Source organism: Cherax quadricarinatus, chromosome 73 (genome assembly GCF_038502225.1).
Source record: "Cherax quadricarinatus isolate ZL_2023a chromosome 73, ASM3850222v1, whole genome shotgun sequence".
Lineage (NCBI taxonomy): Eukaryota > Metazoa > Arthropoda > Malacostraca > Decapoda > Parastacidae > Cherax > Cherax quadricarinatus.
Window position 1 is genome coordinate 551,591 of NC_091364.1, and position 23,368 is coordinate 574,958.

The 23,368-nt window shown below is 43.7% G+C and overlaps 1 protein-coding gene across 8 annotated transcripts in view; it reads left to right on the forward strand.

Annotated features, from left to right (window-relative positions):
* The window catches only part of LOC128701119 (protein abrupt), a 301,933-nt gene that overhangs the window by 34,216 nt on the left and 244,349 nt on the right, over positions 1-23,368 (forward strand). The gene's annotated exons all lie outside the window — the stretch shown is intronic.

The following is a 23,368-nucleotide window of genomic DNA, read 5'->3' on the forward strand; positions in this document are numbered from 1 at the left end:
TGTAGGTTATCTTGGAGTCTGTTTGTTTACGTTAAGTTGGGTTAAGTCAAGCTAAGCTAGATTAGGTTGCTGGGAGTGATGTTGGCTTGGACTAGGCTAGGCTATGTTAGTTTAAGTAAGGTTAGGTTGGGCTAGGATAGGTTACATGATCCTGTAAACAACGTATATATATCCTCGTATAAATAGCTTATGAAAGCAGTCTGGCAACGTGATGGCTTGACGGCGCCAGGAAACTGAAATTGTTGTCAAGCAAGCGGGATGTGTTGTCAAGCAAGCAGGCTGTGTTGTCAAGCAAGCAGACTGTGTTGTCAAGCAAGCAGGCTGTGCTGTCAAGCAAGCAGGCTGTGTTGTCAAGCAAGCAGGATGTGTTGTCAAGCAAGCAGGCTGTGCTGTCAAGCAAGCAGGCTGTGTTGTCAAGCAAGCAGGATGTGTTGTCAAGCAGGCTGTGCTGTCAAGCAAGCAGGCTGTGTTGTCAAGCAAGCAGGATGTGTTGTCAAGCAAGCAGGCTGTGCTGTCAAGCAAGCAGGCTGTGTTGTCAAGCAAGCAGGATGTGTTGTCAAGCAAGGAGGCTATGTTGTCAAGCAAGCACGATGTGTTGTCAAGCAAGCAGGATGTGTTGTCAAGCAAGGAGGCTGTGTTGTCAAGCAAGCAGGCTGTGTTGTCAAGCAAGCAGGCTGTGTTGTCAAGCAAGCAGGCTGTGTTGTCAAGCAAGCAGGATGTGTTGTCAAGCAAGGAGGCTATGTTGTCAAGCAAGCAGGCTGTGCTGTCAAACAGGCTGTGCTGTCAAACAGGCTGTGCTGTCAAACAGGCTGTGGTGTCAAGCAGACTGTGCTGTCAAACAGGCTGTGTTTTCAAGCAGACTGTGTTTTCAAGCAGGCTGTATTGTCAAACAGACTGTGCTGTCAAGCAGGCAGTGTTTTCAAGCAAACAAGCTGTTTTTTTCAAGCGGGCTGTGTTCTCGAGCTAGCAAACTGTGTTATCAAGCTATCAAACTGTGTTGTCAAGCTATCAAACTTGTGTTATCAAGCTGTCAAATTGTGTTGTCAAGCAAACAAGCTGTGTTGTCAATCACGTAGGCTGTGTTGTCAATCACGTAGGCTGCGTTGTCAAGCACTTAGGCTGTGTTGTCAAGCACTTAGGCTGTGTTGTCAAGCACTTAGGCTGTGTTGTCAAGCACGTAGACTGTTGTCAAGCGAGGAGGTTGTGTTGTCAAGCAAGGAGATATGTCTTTATGGTGTGTGCACTCACCTATTTGTGGTTGCAGGGGTCGAGTCACAGTGTGTGTGTGTGTGTGTGTGTGTGTGTGTGTGTGTGTGTGTGTGTGTGTGTGTGTGTGTGTGTGTGCGTGCGTGTGTGCGTGTGCGTGCGTGCGTGCGTGTCACTAATTTCAGCATCACCACCTCAGCCTTGAACATTCTCTCAACATTCAGTCTTACACCAGGACACCGTCATGTCCGGTACTCATGGTGTCTATTTTCTCACCATAAAATGAACCCTGTTTTTAATCAAGCAAATGTGTTTATTATAGGGATTCGTTAATAATAATAATAATAATAATAATAATAATAATAATAATAATAATATTATTATTATTATTATTATTATTATTATTATTATTATTATTATTATTATTTTGTGCCCGAAAGGAGAAGTTTAAATTGTCTTAATTTTTTTCTTCCTTCAACTTTTCGCTTTTATTTTGCTTATAACACGAGGTCTCATCCGATCAGCTTCAAATTTTTAAGGTTGGTGTACGGTAACTAGGCCTAAATTCTTGGAACAGTTGGCAGGTGTAGGTGCTCTATGACTCAAGTTGTAGAACTCATTCCCAGCTTTCTGTAGTGGCTCGTATAACTCCCGAAACTCTGCTGCTTTGCTTGAGACATTAATATAAGCTGCCTCCGAATTCGTCGAGAAGGGACAGTTAAATTCCAGTGCGTAAGTGAATATCTGCCAAGTTTGTGTGTCAAATAGTGGGGAGATTTGATTCCCGTTTTATCTTGTTAAATATTTTTGAGTTTGCCCCTTTCTGTACGGCCTTTTTCTTTAATAGCTGACACATTCTATGGAATGGATTTTTTTTTTGGATTTAGGCTGTATAGGTGCATTTTTTGGGGGGGGGGGGGCGGGGGAGGAATTCTGTGCATTAACTGTAGAATGGGCTGTACGATCCTTATGGGTTTAGCGCTTAGATATGATTACAATAACTGTGGAATGCATCTTCTGGTCGCCTTCAAACTTTCATTAATGTGTTGTCCTGAAACGAAGCTTATCTTTAATTAGTTTGTGTAAGTTTTAATGTTCCAGTTTTATTAAACTAGTTGGCTGCCATGAAATAACTGGGAAATGTTTCTTCTGATCAATAACAGGTCACATTGTTTGACTATTAGATTATCTTGGGTTAAATGTACATAATGTAACTTTTATGTTTCCATAACATGTGTGCCCTCAAGACTTATAAAAATAAAATAATTATGTACCCAGCACCTAAATACTTATTCCTTAATGCAATATAATTGGGGCCCAAGACTGTTCAACATCTTCCCAACATAGCATAAGGGGAATTAACCAGTAGACCCCTGGCTGCCTTCAAGAATGGACTGGACAGATACCTCTAGGTCGTACCCGACCAGCCGGGCTGTGGTTCGTACGTTGGACTACGTGCGGCCAGCAGTAACAGCCTGATCAGGCCCCTGATTCACCGGGAGGACTGGTCAAGGACTGGGCCGCTGGGGCGTTGACCCCCGGAACACCTTCCAGGTAGACTCCAGGCAGATAGATAATCTTAATGCAAGACAAGCTACGGGGGATAGAAATCTTCAGCTCAAGTTCTTTCACACATCTCCATGCGTCATCAGGAGCTATGCAATGTTGCAAGAGTAACAACAGGTGGAATGGTGGGAAGTTTCCTCAAGAGTAAGGTAGCGTAGTGACGCCAGCCATTTCCTCGAAGAGAAACTGTAGAAAATGAGACCTTAGTTTCCATGCGATAGCTTGATTGACTTCAAATCTTAAATGCTAATATTAAACTGCATTAGAAACTTGTGCTGCACTCAGCACATTTTCTATGGCGTGCATTGAGGTTCAAGGGACTGGGGTTGTGAAATACGGGATATCTTTGTGGGACCACACAGCGACTGAAATACATCTAGTTATTGTTAAATTAGACATGTGCAGCACTTAAGTATCTTTATTGTGGAAACGTTTCACCACACAGTGGTTTCATCAGTCCAATACAGAGAAGAGTGGTAAAGATCAGGAGGAGATTGAGGCTGAGGGACTGATTACTTCAATCTCCTTCTGATCTTCATTATTCTTCTCTGTATTGGACTGATGAAGCCACTGTGTGGCGAAACGTTTCCACAAAGATACCCAGGTGTTGCACATATGTCTTAATTTATCAACTTGAGGGTTATCTGAACCATTTATCAGTGCACATGGATCTATAATCTCTCATTCATTCAACTAATCTTTCTCCATATTGCCGTCTCTGGTTTCCTTTCTCTCTTTCCCTCCCCTCGTTACTTCATACTCAACTCTACCTTCCTTTCCCTCTCTTATCTCACCCTCTTTCTTTTCTCTCGATCCTTCCCACGTCCACCAGGTTCTCTCCCACGTCCTCTGGGTCCTCTTCCATGCCCTCTGGATCCTCTCTCACGCCTTCTAGGTCCTCTTCCACGCCCTCTGGGTCCTCTCCCACGCCCTCTAGGTCATCTCTCACACCCTCTAGGTCCTTTCCAGTCCCATTGGGTTCTCTCCCACGCTCTGGATCCTCTCCCACTCTCCCCACTTCTTTCCCACGCCCTCCAGGTCTTTTCATACGTTCTCCAGATCTCCCACGCCTCCCAATCTTCTCCCACGCCCTCCAATCCTCTCACGGCCTCCAGTCCTCTCCCACGCCCTTCCACTAAGAGGTTGCTAAGTAGCACAAATTACTAAGGTGACAATAGAACGTCATTGTTGGTGGTACCGAGGATACTTGACAGTCTAGCATGGTCACTGTTGTGGTCCAGCAGAGACACTACTGAGTACAACACTGGTAAACTAGTGGTCACTGTTGTTGTGGTCCAGCAGTGACACACCACACAGTGCAACACTGGTAACCAGTGGTCACTGCTATTGTAGCCCACCAGTGACACACCACACTACAACACTGGTAAACCAGTGGTCACTGTTGTTCTGGTCCACTGTAATGCTTCACCTTCACGTGTCTTACACGCGGACTTGATAACCTCATCATCGCCTTATTGAAGTCTCCCGGCTCAAGATAATGCATTTCATCACTTCATGTACGAAATTCACATCATGAAGAGACTCGGTAGACAGCACAAAATACCTCCAGTGAAAAGCAGGGGTGCAGTGGTTACACCAAGTGTATAGGGACCAAAGAAACCAAATTATAATGCAACTCGTACCAGATTAGCTTAAAGTGTCTTCAAAAGAATCCGAGAAACACTTCATAAGTCAACAGCAGAATTTACAGGAGTGAGTTACACTCGAGCAGAACCAACCAAAATTAAAGTAGGCTCGAGAGTTATGTCACCAGGCCCCGTGGCCTGGTGACATAAGCTCTCGCTTCATACAGTGAGGTCCGGGTTCGATTCCTGGCGAAGGGGGGGGGGGGACATCGGACGTGTTTCTTTACACCGATTGTCAATGTTCACCCATCAGTAAAATGAGTACCTGGGAGTTAGTCGACTGGCGTGGGTCGCATCCTGGGACAAAACTGACCTTATTTGCCCGAAATGCTCAGCATAACAAGCGGCTTTCTATATAGGAGTATGTCATTGATGTCAGCTATGTCTGTACACCTTGTACATGTACTTGTAGTAAATAAAGATATTATTATTATTATTATTATTATTATTATTATTATTATTATTATTATTATTATAAAACATCTGCAGTGCCAAAGCTCGACCAAAAGTTCGTTGGTCCCTACTGAGTAGTTGAACATATCAATGGAAATAAACATAAGGTTAGAGAAATTAGTACTGGAGATTATAAGGAATCACATTTAGACCATATAAGGCTAATATGTGATGAAGTTGATGAGATTCCTAGTACTCAGACAAACGAGCCAGACTGACAATCCTTACTCAGTGCCTTCTCCTCTAATAACCACTGGAACAATCCGATTGTCGGTATTCTCTACGTACACGACAGTTGCACCAAGTGGATTGGGACCAAGACTTTTCAGCATCCTTCATACACATGGAAAATTACCAACAGACTCCTGGCTGTTTTAGAGAGGAAGCTTGATAGTTCTCTAAATTAGTTGCTGATCAGTCGGGCTGTTGGTGCAGCTAGAACCAACAGTTTAATTGATCAGGCTGTCAACCAGGAGGTCTGGTCTGAGACCAGGCGGCGGGAACAATGGCCCGGGAATTTGACCATAAGTAATCTAAAGGGTAAACCATCCTGTGTGATGAAATATAATAGAACACTGCCAGCCTGGTTGACCAGGCAAGCACCAGACGAGCCTGTCTTATGTCCGGGCTCCGGGATTAGAAAAAAACTCGGAACTCATCAAAGGTATATCAGAGGTATAGCTTTTGTTTCCACTATGTAACTGTTATGTAGATCTGGGTAGCAGAACACTTCTCATGTGTCAAATTTTGTTAAATAATATTAAATAAAAAAACACTGACTGGGTTTTCTTCTGATAAAAACGCAAGTCTATGTATTTTTTCCCCCGGGAAATAAACCCAGGGTACCAGTAGAGATAGATCACTTGTGTGCTCACAATGCAGCCACTTGTGTGACTCGTCCACTTTACTGCTGAAGCTGGGAAGTCACCACCCACTTGTAGGTGGGGGAGGACTCACGACCAGCGGTGACATCAGCAGCAACAGCAACACTCGTATTAACAGAAACAACATTAATAATAAAAGTAGCTAATAACAGCAGTCATCATCATCATCATCATCATCAGCAGCAGCAGATTGATAATGAGAGGTAGATGGGGTACAGGGCGAATGACATCAGCAAATAAAAGAAAAATGAATGTAAACAAAAGGAGGAGGTAGTTAGGGTAAGATATGAGAAACTGCTGAAAGTAGCAGCAGTTCAGACATATCAAAAGCATCAGCGGGCATAACAACAGCAGCAGCCCTACTAGACAGCAACAAAAACAGCCATATCAACAATAGCAGCAGCCACATCAACAGCAGACGTAACATTATTAGCAACAGCAGACATAACAGCAATAAACATAACAGCAACATCAGGTACACCAGCAACAAACAGCAGCAGCACTCATAACAGCAGCATCAGCAAACATAACAGTGCAGCCAAAACAGCAGCCACAACAACAGCTGTAGCAGTAGTATCAACCATATTAAAAGCAGCAGTAGCTATATCAGTAGCAGCAGCAGCAGCAATATCAGAGGCAACAACTATATTAACAACAGCAGCAACCATATTAACAGTAGCAACCACATCAGTAGCAGCAGCAGTTATGTTAACCAGAAAAGCAGCAACCACACCAACCGCAATAAGGCAACAGTAGCATCAGCAGAAGCAGAATATTAAGGCAGCAGTAACATCAGCAGAAGAAGTATATTAAGGCAGCAGTAGCATCAGCAAAAGCAGAATATTAAGGCAGCAGTAGCATCAGCAGAAGCAGAATATTAAGGCAGGAGGAGACCGCGTGTGGCCAGGGTAGCAGGGACCAGCTGAGAGTTGGTCACTCCCCACACAAAACAAATACACCCGCCCACTCAAACTATTGTTGTCTGCACCACGCATTGCTCTCATTATATCTCACTTTACCATAACCATTACACCCGTCTTGTCGCCTAATTTTCCCAGCGGCACATTCTAGCTACAAAAAACTTTCCCTGTATCAAGATACCATGGTATCTTCTGTAGCTAGGAGTTGCAGGAGATACTGTGGTAAGATACCATGGTATCTGGTGTAGCTAGCAACTGCAGAAGGTATCATGGTATCTTTTCTGCAACTTATTTGCTAACAGCTGTTTAGCATGACCTCTTAGTACACTTGTCACACTTGCAGTCCCAGAACCTGCAGAAATTGACAACACACCTCCCAACAATTCTCAACCAAAGGTGAATTTGTGCAAATATTATACTTGGGGCATCTGTAAGCATGGAATATCAGGAAAAAATGGGACATGCAACTTTGAGCATCCCCAAAAATGTAGCGACCTCCTGTCTAAAAGAGTGTGTCGTTCTTCTTCCTGTACTTTCTTTCACCCAAAAATGTGTCACTCCTCGGTCCTCCAGAAGCAGTGTTACAACATGACTGCCCTGCATACCATCTAAAAGGGACCAGGAGGCACAGACCCCACAAGACAAACAATAGTAGCTACGACAACCCAACTCCAGGTGATTTTTTAGTGGCAGGAAACGGAAAAAGAAAATGGAAGGAAATAAAAATAGTCCACCTTGGAGCCTTGTTGGACTGGAGGCGCAGCCAGTGGCCACCCATGGCCCTCCAGAATTACAACTACTGATGCCAATAACAAAATCCCTCCAACAAACACAGAATACAACCTCGTTCATATTTGCTAATATACAGGGCCTTAAGCCATCCACCAACAACAAAATACCTTTTATCAGTGAATTTCTAGAGGAGTCTAATGCAATGTTTGCAGCCTTCACAGAGACTCACACAAAAGATCACTTTGACAGTGAAATATGGATAAGTGGTTACAACCTTTTTAGATGCGACAGAATGAACAGGCAACAAGGGGGGGTTGGCCTGTATGTCAAAGAGTCCCTCATCTGCACGGAGTTGCTGAACACCACAAATGAGGTAGTTGAAGTTCTATCAATAAAGATCGAGAACCAAAACCTAGTCATTGTGGTTGTATATAAGCCACCAGATGCAACCTCACAACAGTTCAAGGAACAGCTACTGAAAATCGATTACTGTCTGGAAAACCTTCCAGCTCCATCCCCAAACATCTTACTGCTTGGTGATTTCAACCTAAGGCATACAAAATGGAAGAATGTAGCAAATAATGTTATAGCTGAAACAATCCCCGGAGGTAGCGCAGATGAAAGGTCACACACACATGAGCTACTAAGTCTCTGCGAAAACACACCTTAAGCCAGCAGATAGTGGAGCCAACAAGACTAGAAAACACACTTGACCTTATCTTCACAAATAATGAGGACCTGATAAGAGACATAAGAATATCAAAAACAACTAATTCCGATCACAACCTAATCGAAGTCCAGACGTACATGTATAGGGGTCCTGATCAGCAGAATGCATGTACCTGTGAAAGTGTCTTCACAAAATACAACTTCAACAACAAGAACATCAACTGGGACTAGGCAAACCATGTCCTAAACGAAACATGTTGGGAAGATATCTTAAATGACATGGATCCAAACCAGTGCCTTGAAAGGATCAACTTCCTGGCAGCTGAAGCATGTTCTAGGCATATTTCCCCAAGAAAGAAGAAGAGCAGGAGTAAACTGGAGAGAGGAAGACGCTCCCTCTACAGAAGACGACGAAGAGTCACTGAGCTCCTCAGGAGTGCTAGAATATCTGATACACGAAAGGAGGCGCTGACCAGGGAAGTGGAAACTATCGAACTTAAGTTAAATGACTCTTACAGGAACCAGGAGAGACAGGAGGAGCTTTAAGCTATTAGTGAAATTGAAAGAAATTCAAAATATTTCTTTTCATATGCCAAAAACAAGGCAAATACCACATCTAGTATCGGGCCCTTACTCAGACAGGATGGGACTTACACAGATGACAACAAGGAAATGAGTGAAATATTGAAATCCCAGTACGACTCTGTGTTTAGTGAACCACTAATCGGTCTGAGGATCGACGACCCAAATGATTTCTTCATGAATGAGCCTCAAAACTCCATAAATGTATGCCAGATTTCCGACATTACCCTAACTCCGATAGATTTCGAAAAAGCCATTGACAACATGCCCAGGCACTCAGCCCCGGGCCCAGACTCGTGGTACTCTGTGTTCATTAAGAACTGCAAGAAACCCCTCTCGTGTGCCCTAAGTACACTATGGAGGAGGAGCTTGGACATGGGTGAAATTCCAGTCACTTAAAACGACGGATATAGCCCCACTCCATAAAGGTGGCAGCAAAGCATTAGCTAAGAACTATAGATCAATAGCTCTGACGTCCCACATCATAAAAATCTTTGAAAGAGTGCTAAGAAGCAGGATTGCAAATCACATGGATTCCCAAAATCTGCACAATCCAAGGCAACATGGGTTCAGGGCAGGTCGCTCCTGCCTTTCACAACTACTGGATCACTATGATATTGCCTTGGATGCACTGGAAGAAAATCAGAATGCAGATGTAATATACACAGACTTTGCAAAAGCATTTGACAAATGCGATCATGGCGTAATAGCCCATAAAATACGTGCTAAAGGAATAACTGGGAAAGTGGGGAGATGGATCTTCAACTTCCTAACAAATCGAACACAAAGAGTAGTGGTCAACAGAGTTAAATCGGAGGCTGCCATAGTGAAGAGCTCTGTTCCACAAGGCACAGTACTCGCCCCCATCTTATTCCTCATCCTCATATTAGACATAGACAGAGATATACACCACAGCACCGTATCATCCTTTGCGGATGATACTAGGATCTGCATGAGGCTGTCATCTGCTGAGGACGCGGTTAACCTCCAAGAAGATATAAACAAAGTTTTCCATTGGGCAACGGTAAACAATATGATGTTCAATGAGGACAAATTCCAACTACTCCGTTATGGAAAACTGGAGGAGATAATAACTAGAACAGAGTATACTACAGACTCTGGCCATACAATAGAGCGGAAAAATAATGTAAGGGACCTGGGAGTAGTAATGTCTGAGGATCTCACTTTCAAGGATTACAACAGTGCCACGATCGCACGTGCAAAGAAAATGATAGGATGGATAATGAGAACGTTCAAAACGAGAGATGCCAAGCCAATGATGATCATTTTCAAATCACTTGTTCTCTCTAGGCTGGAATACTGCTGTACATTAACATCTCCATTCAAAGCAGGTGAAATCGCAGATCTAGAGAGTGTACAGAGATCCTTTACTGCACGTATAAGTTCTGTCAAGCACCTTAACTACCGGGAACGCTTGGAAGCACTTGTACTCGTTGGAACGCAGGAGGGAGAGATATATCATAATCTACACTTGGAAAATCCTGGAAGGAATGGTCCCAAATCTGTACACAGAAATCACTCCCTACGAAAGTAAAAGACTGGGCAGGCGATGCAAAATGCCCCCAATAAAAAGTAGGGGCGCCATTGGTACACTAAGGGAAAACACCATAAGTGTCCGGGGCCCAAGACTGTTCAACAGCCTCCCATCAAGCATTAGGGGAATTGCCAATAAACCCCTGGCTGCCTTCAAGAGAGAGCTGGACAGATACCTAAAGTCAGTGCCGGATCAGCCGGGCTGTGGCTCGTACGTTGGACTGCGTGCGGCCAGCAGTAACAGCCTAGTTGATCAGGCCCTGATCCATCGGGAGGCCTGGTCATGGACCGGGCCGCGGGGGCGTTGATCCCCGGAATAACCTTCAGGTAACCTCCAGGTATAAGCATTTAGAATTGTACATCGTTAATTTCTAGCAGTCTGGAAATGTATCCTTCGAAGATTCGTAAAAATTACGAAAATTCATAAAAAAATCGACTAGTATTTGCTGTGGCCCTGGAACGATTTTTGTATATTAAAATTTGGGAGTTGAAGATGTGTATAACAAACAGTCAAAGAGTTACTGAAGCAGGTACTTTGGGTGGTTTTAAACAGGTTATGGAGGTATACATGCGTAGGAATGGCTGTGTGAGTAGGACCCTCCTGTCATAGTCCATGGGCCCAGATCAGATTTTTCACTTCTCGGTACAACTCGAAAGGTAGCATATATTAGTTAACTATTTTGAAACGGTTTATATTAGGCGGTGATGGTTTCACGCGATAAGCATTTGAGTCATAATTCAGATTTTATCTAACCACCAAATTACAGAGTAAATTTTGTTATTGTGTATATTTGAGTTAGATATCCACCCTAGAACAGTTTTGGTGACTAGTAGATGTTGTAAATTCCTTAATATTACAGTGGGTGTGTTAGAACACCTCAGAGAAAAGGCCTGAGCTTGCTACCATCTGCAGCTCATAAGACTGCCATCCCCACGAGCCCCTTTGGGGCGGGGCAGATGGCAGACCAGAGGCCTAGCTTCTCCCTACGAGCCCCGTGAGGGCGGGGACTGTGGCTAGGCCTGGGGACAGTTGGTCCCAAAGATGAGGAGGTACTTGTACCTCCTCCCATGGGAGACTTACGTCTCGAGACACTCTCCAGATAGGGAGCCAAGGCCGGGTCACCACTACTTGGAAAAGACCCGGGCCGGGAGAATACCGGCGAATAATAAAAAAAAAAACACCTGAGAGCTGTGGCTGTCTGTTCTGGGCAATAAGGGTCACGTGCCTAAATAGGTTTCTCTGCCTTCGGGTTCACTTGTTTTGCTTGTTCTTGATACAGGAGAATGTTTTCAAGTTCCATCTCTTAATTTCGTCAGGAAATTTTGCTGTAGGTGGCTCTTCTAACGTTTCCTCTCCCTTGCCGTGAGCTTCAAGGTCACTGGCTGTGTCTGGTGAAATCATGATCCCAGTAGATGAGCTGATCAACTCTGGCCTTGGCTCAGTGAATCTATGCAGCTGCTCTTCATCAGATCTGTAAGGCGCCGACACCTTTCTTATCCCTGATCCTGAGCTATTGCAGATCCAAATGACTGAGTTATTTTGGAACGGCCTTGACATATCATTTCCCTTATCTGCCTGAGGTATGAACTCCTGTACTCTCAGACGTCAGGTACTACCTACTGACAGTTCATGGTTATAACCTAAATCTTTAGGTACCACCAGAAGTTTTGGTGCGAATCCTAAGGCTCCTTCAGGAGTTATGGTGTTCTTGTTTATCGTTCTCTTCTATTGTCTGATCCACTGGAATTCTGCCAGAGGGATTTTTCCTCTTAATTAAGCTTACTTCATGCTGCCTAGGCGGTTACTTTTTTTTGTGCATCGCATGCTCATCCTATAAGCGGTTGCGCTAGAGAACAGATTTACAGAGATTACAGTGGATCTTCATTAAGCCCCACTAGGCATAGTTACATCTTTAAAAATATTAACCATTTCATATACTATATTATATACTTATCACATACCTAATCTGCAAATACAGTGTGGAAATACTACTTGAGGATCTGCCCTGCATGGAGTATGCATGTACTGCATATCCGGTAGAACGATGACCAGACGGGACAATGTTTAGTAATAAGGCAGATGACATGCATAGTTTACTGTTGTTATGTTACCTTCTATGCCCAAAGCAGACCAAAAATCTCGACGCTTTGGCTGACTAGGCAAGCACCAGACGAGCCTGGCCTAAAGCCGGGTTACGAGAGTAGAAAAGCTCTCTGAACTCTACACAGATAACCCGCACATAGTAGAGAAGCCTACAACGACGTTTCGGTCCGATCTGGACCACTTACAGAGGTATATCAGAGGTATCTATATTCCGAATGCTGAGATATTTTCTTTCTCTTGCCTAAGGTGATTGAGGTAGATCTCAACTAGCTTAAAGATGTGTGCTCGTGACTTGTTCTCTAGCACCTCATGGAATGGTGATTGTTGAACGTCTTCATAGATATTACAATTGTTCTCCTCAAGTGTTTGTTCCAGAGGGACAAGGTCTTCACTCTGTATTCTAAGAACGGAAACCTTTCCATGGCAGTCTCATGAACGCCTCATACAACATCTTGTGAAGCCTAACTGCCCTGTTGTACTTGCGTTCTTCCTTCACCCCAGCTATTATTATTATTATTATTATTATTATTATTATTATTATTATTATTATTATTATTATTATTATTATTATTATTATTACAGTCATGGGGAACGCTAAACTCTTTGGGGTCATACAGCCACTGGGAAATGGAAGGCATTCAAGCTCGATTCAAGGAATTGGAGGGCAAGTTCAGTTCATTAGATCAGGAGCCCCTCACCAGCATCAAGGAACCTCCCTTGAAGGGACCTCAGCAATGGAGCCATCAGCAATGATACCTACCTCTACACACAATCCTCGAGTCTTGTACACTGGAACCTCTTTTCAATGGTTGACAGTCGTGTGCATAAGGCGTGGAAGAAACGCAACCTGAGGATGTTCTTGAACTTCTCTAAGTGCTTCCATAATACTTCAGCAGCTTTATTATAGAGTACTTGGTCAAGTATACGTACATTAGTGCTTAGACTAACACTAATGTACGTATACATTAGTGTAAACAACTGGGTTGCAGGAGCATTATTTAAGGGTAGGTAGCCTATACTGCCCTGGACCACCGTGACCTTATTGTGGATCAGGATGTTGAAGCTAGTCCAACTGCTGATGGTATGGGCATTTGGGTCAAATATGCTTGAAAGTATCTATTAAAGTTTCTTTTGTGATTACTACATGACAGTGCAGTGCTGGCCTTCACATTGTTGATCCTGGAGGTTATTCCGGGGATCAACGCCCCCGCGGCCCGGTCCATGACCAGGCCTCCCGATGGATCAGGGCCTGATCAACTAGGCTGTTACTGCTGGCCGCACGCAGTCCAACGTACGAGCCACAGCCCGGCTGATCCGGCACTGACTTTAGGTATCTGTCCAGCTCTCTCTTGAAGGCAGCCAGGGGTTTATTGGCAATTCCCCTAATGCTTGATGGGAGGCTGTTGAACAGTTTTGGGCCCCGGACACTTAGGGTGTTTTCCCTTAGTGTACCAATGGCGCCCCTACTTTTTATTGGGAGCATTTTGCATCGCCTGCCCAGTCTTTTACTTTCGTAGGGAGTGATTTCTGTGTGCAGACTTGGGACCATTCCTTCCAAGATTTTCCAAGTGTAGATTATGATACATCTCTCCCTCCTGCGTTCCAACGAGTACAAGTCAAGTGCTTCCAAGCGTTCCCAGTAGTTAAGGTGCTTGACAGAACTTATACGTGCAGTAAAGGATCTCTGGTGGTGGACTCCCCACACTTCCTCAGCATTGTAGGTGGGCATCGTCAATATTTCATTGCTGATACTTTTTTTTTTTAACACGTAAGGGTCTGAGAGTTAGGACTCTGACTTTGACTTTGGTTTGAACTGTAATTCCGCTGGATATCCTGTTGTCTCTTGTTGTTTCTTCTAGTTAATCTTTGTTATCCCAGGTTATGATTGTGAACACCCCTGGATATATGCCTCTGAGCATTACTGCTTCTGCATACTAAGGCCTGTGTCATTTGATTCCACAACAAAGGGCAGAATGATGTGCTTCACTGGCTTTGTCATGCCACATGTGATAGCATAAAAAAAGTCTTATCAAGGAGTCGGCAAGCTCCTGCACTCTGAGGTAAACAGTTCACTGTACGGCTGTTTCTCTGCAACCTCATACTTTGCCCCAGTATTATCATTGTCTCTCTCATCAGCTTCACTTGGTTGTAGCAGCTTTTCCATCCTTTAGTGTACAGACGGTAGCAGGACCTGTGGTAGTGGCCTCAGCAGCAGTTCCCTGCTGACAGTGGCAAGCCTTCTCTTGCCCATTTTCCTCTGACTGCGGCTTTCCTCATTTCTTATCTGCTTTTAACCAGTGTTCTGTGTAAAGAACCTCTCTTGTCTTTTGGCCTCTTAAGTACTTATTTGGTTTCCTCACAGAAGATGATCTTTACCCTATAAACTGTGGATTGATGTAGGTCTTGTCTCACTGACTTAAAACTTTGACGCGGCTTCATCTGTAAGATGCAACCGTATCCATGATCAATTAGGAGGCCTGGTCTGAGACTTGGCGGTGGGGGTGGCAACCCCCTGGATTCTTGCATTAATCTTCAGGAGTCAGTCACTAGTTTTGTACCACAAGGCTTTGTCATGGGACCTTTACTTTTCATAATATATGTAATAACCCGTCTGTGAGGAAAAATGGTTCCCTGGTTTGAAAGTTACTGCTATAGAAAAATAAAAATAATGTAATAAGAATAACAAAAAGAATTAAAAAGGTATTTAAGACAAATCAGATAAAAGCGGAAGAAACATAAATGGAGATAGTGTAGATAGGCTTTTCCCAGGAGAAAGCCCAGACTTGTTTTTCTCAGTGATTAAGGAAAGATGGCTCTTGATGGTAATGAACTCAAGGATGACTGCCTGCTTCAAAGATCAAATACCGCACAGTCCCGTAGTAAGTGTTGAGTTTCCAAGGATGAGATGAATGGATGTGGTCCTTGTCTTCCTTCAGTGTGAAGGCTTCATTCTTAACGAGTCCGCCAGTCCGTGCTCCAAAATCTCGGTGTCTTCTGCAGCTGACAAAGTAACGCAGAGGTTTCCAGATAGTAGGTAAGCTTATTTAGGAAAAGTGTACAAGTACAATTATCACAGTAGTGTAAATTACCTAAGATAACCCAAAAAAGTCAGTGATTTATTTCCATTGGGGACGTTGGTCAAACAGAAATAAGCAAATCACTGAAGGCGAAATAGAAAAAATTGTGAAGTTACTTAAAGTTATAGCAGAAATCATTACTGGCAACTATAAACTGAATCTAAGCTAAAATAAAAAAAAAGGTGATCTTCAGCTAAAAAAAAGTGATCCTAAGTTGCGGCCAACAGATGGCGCTACTTGGGATCACTCTGGGCCTGCCAGAGATTCACTGGACGTGCCAGTTGTTACAGCTGCTGGGAATCACTTGACTTTTGGATATAAACTTAAGGACAAATAATTACGTGCTTTTTTCCTTACACCTTCCTTATAATATGCTGTTCGTTTCCTACCGAGTTGTTACATTAGTTTGTTGCTAGATTTATCACTGCCTATTGACGGGGTCGGGGGTTCTCCATAGAAACGTGTTTGGGTTGTAGTTAGTGGCCAACACAAGTTTTCCTACTAGTTTATTTAAAAAAAAAAGTCTTCTGGCTCTTTATGATGCAGTGGTAAAACTATGGATTGGTAATTTTAGGACGTTTGTGTTCGTCTATTTCTGAGCGATATAACCCGCTAGACATAAAACAGTGAGAGAGAGGGAGGGAGAGAGAGAGAGAGAGAGAGAGAGAGAGAGACAGACAGACAGACAGACAGACAGACAGACAGACAGACAGACAGACAGACAGACCTAGGAATGAGCGTAGCGTCCAGTGTAACACCAGAAGCTTACATAAGCTAAATAACCTCTGAAGCCAATATTCGTCTGGCAAATCTAAGAATAGCCTTCAGGAATACTTTATACAAACGTTAAGTCCACCTTGGAGTATGCAGCACCAGTGTGGAACCCGCACCGGAAAAAAAGAAAACATGTTAAGAAACTGGAGAAAGTGCAGAAGTATGCAACAACCCTTGTTCCTGAGCTAAGGGGCATTTTCAGAGGCAGGGCCAGGCTCTGAGACTCACCCTTGCAACCACAAATGGGTGAACGTGCGTGCTTCTGCAAACACACACACACACAGACACACACACACAGCAGCACCAGTTTGGAATCCACACCTAGTCAAGCACGTCAAGAAATTAGAGAAAGTGCAAAGGTTTGCAACAAGACTAGTCCCAGAGCTACGGGGATTGTCCTACGAAGAAAGGTTGAGGGAAATCGGCCTGACGACACTGGAGGACAGGAGGGTCAGGGGAGACATGATAACGACATATAAAATACTGCGCGGAATAGACAAGGTGGACAAAGACGGGATGTTCCAGAGAAGGGACACAGACACAAGAGGTCACAATTGGAAGTTGAAGACTCAGATAAATCAGAGGGATGTTAGGAAGTATTTCTTCAGTCATAGAGTAGTCAGGCCGTGGAATAGCCTAGAAAGTGACGTAGTGGAGGCGGGAACCATACATAGTTTTAAGGCGAGGTATGATAGAGCTCATGGGGCAGGGAGAAAGAGGACCTAGTAGCAATCAGCGAAGAGGCGGGGCCAGGAGCTGTGAATCGACCCCTGCAACCACAAATAGGTGAGTACAAATAGGTGAGTACACACACACATACACAAACTCATACACACACACGCACACACGCACACACACACGCACACACGCACACACGCACACACGCACACACGCACACACTCACACACACTCACACACACACACACACACACACACACACACACACACACACACACACACACACACACACACACACAGGAGCTCGGACTCGACCCCCGCAACCTCAACTAGTTGAGTACACAGAAGAATTCACTCGATCGAAGACCAGGCAGAACTACAAAGGGATCTGGACAGGCTGCAGACCTGGTCCAGCAATTGGCTCCTGGAGTTCAATCCCACCAAGTGCAAAGTCATGAAGATTGGGGAAGGGCAAAGAAGACCGCAGACGGAGTACAGTCTAGGGGGCCAGAGACTACAAACCTCACTCAAGGAAAAAGATCTTGGGGTGAGTATAACACCAGGCACATCTCCTGAAGCGCACATCAACCAAATAACTGCTGCAGTATATGGGCGCCTAGCAAACCTCAGAACAGCATTCCGACATCTTAATAAGGAATCATTCAGGACCCTGTACACCGTGTACGTTAGGCCCATATTGGAGTATGCGGCACCAGTTTGGAATCCACACCTAGCCAAGCACGTAAAGAAACTAGAGAAAGTGCAAAGGTTTGCAACAAGACTAGTCCCAGAGCTAAGAGGTATGTCCTACGAGGAGAGGTTAAGGGAAATCAACCTGACAACACTGGAGGACAGGAGAGATAGGGGGGACATGATAACGACATACAAAATACTGAGAGGAATTGACAAGGTGGACAAAGACAGGATGTTCCAGAGATTGGACACAGTAACAAGGGGACACAGTTGGAAGCTGAAGACACAGATGAATCACAGGGATGTTAGGAAGTATTTCTTCAGCCACAGAGTAGTCAGTAAGTGGAATAGTTTGGGAAGCGATGTAGTGGAGGCAGGTTCCATATATAGCTTTAAGCAGAGGTATGATAAAGCTCACGGCTCAGGGAGAGTGACCTAGTAGCGATCAGTGAAGAGGCGGGGCCAGGAGCTCGGACTCGACCCCCGCAACCTCAACTAGGTGAGTACAGACACAGACACACACACACACACACACACACACACACACACACACACACACACACACACACATCTAATCGACATGTGCCTAGGACAAAATGGTAACTAACACACGTACTCATATACAACAGGCCTAGTGTCTAATCGACATGTGCCTAGGACAAAATGGTAACTAACACACACACACACATGTATAGTATGCAAAATCATGGAGAAGATTATCAGGAGAATAGTGGTGGAACACCTAGAAAGGAACGATCTCATCAACAGCAGCCAACATGGTTTCAGGGACGGGAAATCCTGTGTCACAAACCTACTGGAGTTCTATGACATGGTGACAGCAGTAAGACAAGAGAGAGAGGGGTGGGTGGATTGCATTTTCTTGGACTGCAAATAGGCGTTTGACACAGTTCCACACAAGAGATTGGTGCAAAAACTGGAGGACAAAGCAGGGATAACAGGGAAGGCACTACAATGGATCAGGGAATACTTGTCAGGAAGACAGCAGCAAGTCATGGTACGTGGCGAGGTGTCCGAGTGGGCACATGTGACCAGCGGGGTCCCACAGGGGTCAGTCCTAGGACCAGTGCTGTTTCTGGTATTTGTGAACGACATGACGGAAGGAATAGACTCCGAGGTGTCCCTGTTTGCAGATGACGTGAAGTTGATGAGAAGAATTCACTCGATCGAAGACCAGGCAGAACTACAAAGGAATCTGGACAGGCTGCAGACCTGGTCCAGCAATTGGCTCCTGGAGTTCAATCCCACCAAGTGCAAAGTCATGAAGATTGGGGAAGGGCAAAGAAGACCGCAGACGGAGTACAGTCTAAGGGGCCAGAGACTACAAACATCACTCAAGGAAAAAGATCTTGGGGTGAGTATAACACCAGGCACATCTGAAGCGCACATCAACCAAATAACTGCTGCAGCATATGGGCGCCTGGCAAACCTCAGAACAGCATTCCGACATCTTAATAAGGAATCGTTCAGGACCCTGTACACCGTGTACGTTAGGCCCGTATTGGAGTATGCGGCACCAGTTTGGAACCCACACCTAGCCAAGCATGTAAAGAAACTAGAGAAAGTGCAAAGGTTTGCAACAAGACTAGTCCCAGAGCTAAGAGGTATGTCCTATGAGGAGAGGTTAAGGGAAATCAACCTGACGACACTGGAGGACAGGAGAGATAGGGGGAACATGATAACGACTTACAAAATACTGAGAGGAATTGACAAGGTGGACAAGGACAGGATGTTCCAGAGACTGGACACAGCAACACTGGGACACAGTTGGAAGCTGAAGACACAGATGAATCAAAGGGATGTTAGGAAGTATTTCTTCAGCCACAGAGTAGTCAGGAAGTGGAATAGTTTGGGAAGCGATGTAGTGGAGGCAGGATCCATACATAGCTTTAAGAAGAGGTACGATAAAGCTCATGGTTCAGGGAGAGTGACCTTGTAGCGACCAGTGAAGAGGCGGGGCCAGGAGCTTGGACTCGACCCCTGCAACTTCAACTAAGTACACACACACGCACACAGGGGCCAGGAGCTGCGACTCGACCCCTGAAACCACAAATAGGTGAAATAAGCGAGTGAGTACACACATGCGCGATGGAACAGGCCTTATCTGTCGACAGGTGCCTTTGACAGATGTAATCAACTTTCTCGGTCTAATAAAGGTGATCTATTGTGGGTTACGTCAACTTTCTTTAAAACTAATAAACCTAAATTCGCGTATACTCAACATCTCATAGCGAAATTATATAGAGGAAGAGAAGGGTATGGCAGCAAATTGTGTTAAGGAAGAGAAGGGTATGGCAGCAAATTGTATTAAGGAAGAGAAGGGTATGGCAGCAAATTGTATTAAGGAAGAGAAGGGTATGGCAACAAATTGTGTAAAAGAGAAGAGTATGGCAGCAGGGCGTTCACGTACGATACAGCCCAGAGGTGAAGTTCAGTGGGAACCCAGAGCTCAGTAGGTTGTCACCGCGAGCTGAGGGTAGTGATGACTGTATTTGAGTGTATAACAACATAAGGCCTTGATTATGTGCATCGAAAGGTGTACATTTTTCGGTATATATATATATATATATATATATATATATATATATATATATATATATATATATATATATATATATATATATATATATATATATATATATATATGTGTGTGTGTGTGTGTGTGTGTGTGTGTGTGTGTGTGTGTACACACACAAAAACAAAGAGGTGTGTACCTGCGCATACACAGGTGTATATCAATGTATATATATTGAGAGGCGCTTATCTCAGTATATCTGCATACAGGTGTGTACCTTTCAGTACACACCGTGTGGTGTGTATACATAAGTGTATATACACCGAGAAGTGTGTACCATTGTGTATAATATCTCTGTATATACGCGTATGTGCAAACAATCTAGAGGTAATAATATACTACTTAACTCGGTTATCTGGCTTTTATTTATTTCGTTTAAAAACCTATTAAATGCACTATGGTCTTTTTGAAAGGGATGTTTATGAAGTTTAAAAACCGTATGGAATGAACGATGGTTAATATCACACTCCACCTGGATATTAACATTTACAAAGTTCTAATTACTAAAAGAGGGATTAAAGTCAATGCTCAGCATGTATGGAATGGGAAATAACACAACTCTGGGAGTATATTCGCTGACATGTAACTTTACTTGGGCGTATATATCCAGGTAGATATACGCCCTTGTTGATACGTGGTTCACCATCCTGCGTCATCGGTATCCTGCGTGCGTATCACCATCGTGCCTGCGTTATCACCATCGTGCCTGCGTCATCATCTTAAACCATACCCCCGGCCGGGATTGAACCCGCGGTCATAGAGTCTCAAAACTCCAGCCCGTCTTACCTGTCATCATCCTGCCTGCGTCATCATCCTGCCTGCGTCATCATCTTGCCTGCGTCATCATCTTGCCTGCCTCATCACCATCCTTCCTGCATCATTACCTTCTTGCCTGCGTCATCATCCTTCTTGCATCGTAACTGTCCTCCCAACGTCAATGTGCTCCTCCCTGCGTCATTACCATAAGAAGAGAGGTCTACTGCCCTCTTGCAGTCGAGAAGCCGGTACTAAATCCCAACCTTCTCACTCGTATTTGTTCAATCTTTTGTTAAAGCTGCCCAAGCTGTTAGCTTAGATGACTTATTGGCAGCTTGTTCCACTCATCCACAACTCTGTTGCCAAACCATTATTTTCCTGTATTCTTTCTAAATCTGCATCGATCCAACTTTAATCCAATATATTGAGTTTTTCTGGGGTTTGATATCATGCCTGTCTTCCACGAGAGTATAGATTCAGGGCTCTCGATATCTCTTTGTATGGATATTGTCATTCTTTTGTGTATGCTCTATAGTACCTTTATATTCATTCTGTAGAATGGAGACCAAAACTGCACTGCATGATCTAAATGAGACCTTGCTAATGATGTTTAGACATGTTACAAACAAGGCATATAATCCCTACCAATGTATGAAAGAGACACTTATGCAACATTAGATATCTTTATTATGGAGATAGTATAAGCAGAGCACACAAAATGATAAATACCAGATCAACCAGGCTTTGATGGATATATGGGTTGGCAGGCCACCAGCAGCAACAGCCTGATTGACCAGGCAAGCACAAGACAAGCCTGGCCCATGGTCAGGCTCTGGGAGTAGAAAAGCTCTTAGAATTCATCAAAGGTATAAAGGTAAAAGTATACCTGATGACTGTCCTTAGAACCTAAAATTTAATTTAGCCAAAACTCTGGAGATATTGAAATTCACTGTGTTATGTTCTACTGTGTTTATAAGACAAATAACTATATATTCTAACCAATGGCATTTATTTAAATCATCTTCAGTGATGATATGTATTGCATCATTGCATGTTACCAGGTGGATATTCCTGTGAATAACACAAACATTATTAACATTGCTCACGAAATCGTAATGACATGATTACAAACAAACCATACCATGGGCAGGGATAGAACCCGCGATCAGAGTCTCAAAACTCCAGACCGTCGCGTTAGCCACTGGACCAGCTAGCCACAGTAAGATTCGTGGCTAGCTGGTCCAGTGGCTAACGCGACGGTCTGGAGTTTTGAGACTCTCTGATCGCGGGTTCTATCCCCACCCGTGGTACGGTTTGATTATTAACACTGTGTTAGGTAGAGGACACAGATGCAACTAATGTGACACTGTGGCAACATTTCGCTCACTAGGAGCTTTGTCAAGTCATAACAGCTTGACAAAGCTCTTGGAGAGCTTTGCATCTGTGTCCTTTTATCTAACGTTTTGTCGGTAATTTCACAATTATTACTAATTAACACTGCCAGTATGGCAGGCATATTCATTCTTATTGGCATCTATGTGTTTGTCTCTTCCTGTCTCTCCCACATTTGTTTTCTCGCATCCCCACCATGGTATGACATATATTTAGCCTTGGTTTCAATCAGGCTTTTGGGTTTGTTGCTGTTTAGTTTCTAATGGTTGTGCTGGTAGTAGTAGCTATCTATAATTATATTTAGAGAAAGCCCTGGAAATATTACCACCATACTGTTGGGATGGATGACAAATCTTTCACAAAATTTGTCATGCTTTGGGGTATTTTTCTGTACATGACAGCTACAGTCGATGATATGAGGTTTAGAGATGACTCAGTAAATGTAGTTACATTTCTCAAGGTATACAGGGCTAAACCTGTAAGCCCTCAGTTAGAACCCAGTGACAACTCTGCTTTTGTCTTGTCATAGTAAGAGTGGAGCTGCGTTAAATTCTCATTATTAGTTAGTTTCTGGTACACTCTGAAAAACAGCCTATCGCTAAACACAAATAGTGCACACTGAGGAAGGAAAGTTTGTCTTTACATTCTACTTCAAGGGTAAATTTAATGGAAGGCTTAAATGAGTTGTCTCTGTTGTGGTTCACTGATGCTGAATTCCTAGGCACTATGAGATTGATCTCATTTACATACCACTGCTACGTACATTGTTGAGAATGTGGGGTGTGAATTTCTTCCTCTTCAGATACTTCTTGTACAGATTAGCTAGTACGGCATTAAAAAGGGGACACCATTGCCATGCCAAAACTTTGCCTTACATATAATTACCATAAGAAAAACCATAAAAATTCACAAACAATTTGACAAGATTAACAAAATCGCTGGTATGTCTGGGACGGGGCTGCTGGGGCAGTGACCCCTGAAATTGATACAAGGTGAACACAGAGACAGGAAGATGAATTCACTGCTGACCTTCCTACTAAGAAGTTCAATATTGGTTTCATTGTAAATTAAGAAGTAACATCCAGATTT